This window comes from Triticum urartu, chromosome 7 (assembly GCF_003073215.2).
Source record: "Triticum urartu cultivar G1812 chromosome 7, Tu2.1, whole genome shotgun sequence".
Classification (NCBI taxonomy): Eukaryota; Viridiplantae; Streptophyta; class Magnoliopsida; order Poales; family Poaceae; genus Triticum; species Triticum urartu.
The window spans coordinates 620,420,240-620,424,317 of NC_053028.1; positions in this window are offsets into that span (position 1 = coordinate 620,420,240).

Consider the following 4,078-nt stretch of genomic DNA (forward strand, 5'->3'; position numbering starts at 1 on the left):
GATCTAAACAAAAAGTTCAAGTAAAGAGCTTCGATATGCAAAAAGAATCAATCAAATCGGAGATACGAAACTCAAGCTACGATCGAAAGAAATTCAAATCTGTTTGAAACCAAATTTTAAACTTCCAAAGAACATGTTTAAGTTGATTATCTGAACAGAGGGGTTTGTAACGAAGAATTTGGCATTGGTTTCGTTGGATTTGGATAAACGAGCAAAAAATTGTGATCGTTTAAAGATCAGGGACTAATCTGCGAAGAAAATAATTACAGATAGGTCTCTCGCCGAAAATAAACAGAAAAAGAAAAAATCTAACGAACGAACGTTCGATATAGAAACCTAACGAACGAAAACCGTTCGCTACTGAAGACAAACGGACGAACGTCCGCTAAATAAACTACGCTATGAAATAAACTGGGTCGAGAAAAGATAACCAAAAAAATTCGGATCGGGCGGCGGTTTATATCGGTTCGGTGGTTTGGCGAGAAAACCGGCAGTAGCGGCCACAAACTCCGGCAAAGCAGAATGGCGCGGGGCGACGTCGACGCAAGGTGGCGAGGCTTGCGACGGCAGCACGACGAGGCGAGGTGTGCGGCGGCGGGGGCTGCGGTAGGTGGCGTGGCGAACGGCGGCTACGGCGAGCGGTTGCGGCTCAGGGTGGCGGGAGGCGGTGGCGGTTTGTGGAGGATAGGGCGAGGGGGGGTGGGCGGCAGCTTTTAAAGGCCGGGGGAGGGGCCGGTCGGCTTGGGATGGGGGGCAAAGGCGGCATTGGGGCGGAGTCGCACTCGGCAGCGGCGTGCGCGTGCTGGAGGCGAACTCCGACGCGGCTCTGGGAAGGCAACGCTGCTGGGTCGGCTGGGCTTCGGCCGAGTCGGTCCGAAGAACCTTTTTTTTAATAAACGCCGCGAAGAAAAAATCCGAATAAATAAAATCCTAAAATTTCAGAAAGAATTTTCACCATCCCCTCCTAATATTTGGGACAATGTGAACATTTTTCTGGGCTAAATGCAATTTAAAAAATTGCCACCGAATAAAATTGCAAATAAAAATCAAATAAATATATTTTATTCAAAATTAAATTTCCAATATTTCCTAGATGTTTTGAATAAGTCATATTATCTTCTCTCATTATTTTATTGGAAAATAATTTTGAATAAAAATATCACTTTAATCCAATTTGCCAATTTTGAAAATTCAAAAATGGATTGTTTGTGAAAATCCCCAACTCTCTCAATTGGTCCTTGAGTCGCTTAAGGTTTCTAGGATCAAAAGTCCAAATAAAACAAATTCAAAAATGCACAATTTATGGATGCATATGATGACCTAATGGTTAACATCCAAATTGAAAATTGGGATGTTACAAACCTACCGCCCTTAAGATGAATCTCACCCTCGAGATTCGGATTGGCTAGAAAAAAAGGTGTGGGTGGTCTTTCCGAAGGTCTTCTTCTCGCTCTCAGGTGGCTTCCACTGAACTTTGCAAAACTTGATGACCTTGCTGCATGTAACTCGGTTGGCGAACTCGAGAATCTTGATGGGTTTCTCCTCGTAGGTCTGATCACTTTCCAACTGAATTGCTTTCAGGGGCACTGTATCTCTCAGAGGAATATCGGCCATCTCTGCATGGCATTTCTTCAACTGGGAAACGTGAAACACATCATGAACTCCTGACAAACCTTCGGGTAACTCCAACTTGTAGGCAACTTCACCCATACGTTCCAAAACTCGGTATGGTCCTACAAATCATGGTGCTAACTTTCCTTTGACTCCAAATCGTTTAACTCCTCGAAGTGGTGACACACGAAGATATGCTCGGTCTTCGATTTCATAGGCTACCTCCTTCCGTTTAGTATCGGCATAGCTCTTATGCCTGGATTGAGCAACCTTGAGTCTATCACGAATCAACTTGACCTTCTCCTCAGACTCTGATTAAATCTGGCCCAAACAATTGTCGGTCTCCAAATTCATCCCACATCAAGGGTGTCCTGCACCTCCTTCCATACAAGGCTTCGAAAGGGGCATCTTCAAACTAGCTTGGTAGCTGTTGTTGTACGAGAACTCTGCGTAAGGCAAATTATCATCCCACCTAGATCTATAATCTAGCACACAAGCTCTCAACATGTCCTCCAGAATCTGATTGACTCTCTCGGTCTGTCCATCTGTCTGCGGATGAAAGGCTGTACTGAACTCTAGCCTGGTACCCAATGTCTGGTGTAACTAATTCCAAAACTTCAAGGTAAACTGTGCTCCTCTATTTGATACGATGGTCCTCGGAACTCCATGTAGACATACGATCCTGGTCATATATATCTTGTCCAACTTCGCCCTCGTATAAGTGGTTTTCACAGGGATAAAGTGAGCCACTTTGGTCAAGCGATCAACTACTACCCAGATGGAGTCATATCCTGATCGTGTCCTTGGTAATCCGGTGATGAAATCCATGCCAAGTTTATCCCACTTCCATTCGGGTATCGGCAAAGGCTGAAGTAATCCTGCTGGCTTCTGATGCTCTGCCTTAACTGTCTGACATACATCACATACTACTACGTACTTGGCAATATCCTTCTTCATACCTGTCCACCAGAAATGTTCCTTCAAATCCAAATACATCTTGGTTTTGCCTGGGTGAATCGATTATGGTGAGTCATGAGCTTCCTGAAGAATTAACTTCCTGATCTCTGGATCATTTGGCACATAGATATGATTCTCAAACCATAAAGTTTCGTGTTCATCCCCACGAAAACGTTTGGCCTTTCCTTTACTCATCTTTTCCTTTATCTCCACAATCTCCTCATCAGTCTTTTGAGCTTCTCGAATCTTTCCCAACAACGTGGACTGAACTTCCAATGCTACAACAAAACTTCTCGGAACTATCACCATTCAAAGTTATCTGACATCGTCAGCTAACTCCTGAGGTAAACCTCCGGTTATGAGGGTATTAACATAACTCTTGCGGCTCAACGCGTCGGCTACAACATTGGCCTTTCCTGGATGATAATGCAGTTTCATGTCATAATCCTTTATGAGCTCCAACCATTGCTACCTCTTGAGCATGCATTGGTTTTCCCTTGAAGAGGAAAGGGTGATGCAGCAAAGTAGCGTAAGTATTTCCCTCAGTTTTTGAGAACCAAGGTATCAATACAGTAGGAGACAACGCACAAGTCACCTAGTACCTGCACAAACAATCAAGAACCTTGCAACCAACGCGATAAAGGGGTTGTCAATCCCTTCACGGTCACTCGCAAAAGTGAGATCTGATAAAGATAGTAAAGTAAATATTTTTGGTATTTTTGTTGTATAGATTGGAAAATAAAGATTGCAAAATAGTAAACGAGATGCGATGTAAATAAAAGAGATGTAATATAGTAAGAAAGAGACCCAGGGGCCATAGGTTTCACTAGTAGCTTCTCTCAAGATAGCATGTATTACGGTGGGGGAACAAATTACTGTCGAGCAGTTGATAGAAAAGCGCATAGTTATGAGAATATCTAGGCAATGATCATGAATATAGGCATCACGTCAGTGTCAAGTAGATCGAAACGATTCTGCATCTACTACTATTACTCCACACATTGAACGCTATCCAGCATGCATCTAGAGTATTAAGTTCATAAGAATAGAGTAACACTTTAAGCAAGATGACATGATGTAGAGGGATAAACTCAAGCAATATGATATAAACCCCATCTTTTTATCCTCGATGACAACAATACAATACATGCCTTGCTACCCCTACTATCACTGGGAAAGGACACCGCAAGATTGAACCCAAAGCTAAGCACTTCTCCCATTGCAAGAAAGATCAATCTAGTAGGACAAACTAAACCAATAATTCAAAGAGACTTTCAAAGATATCAAATCATGCATATAAGAATTCATAGAAGAGCCAAATAATATTCATAGATAATCTTGTTCATAAACCCACAATTCATCGGATCTCGGCAAACACACCGCAAAAGAGTATTACATCGAATAGATCTCCAAGAACATCGAGGATGCTTTGTATTGAGAATCAAAGAGGGAGAAGAAGCCATCTAGCTAATAACTATGGACCCAAAGGTATGTGGTAAAGTACTCATGC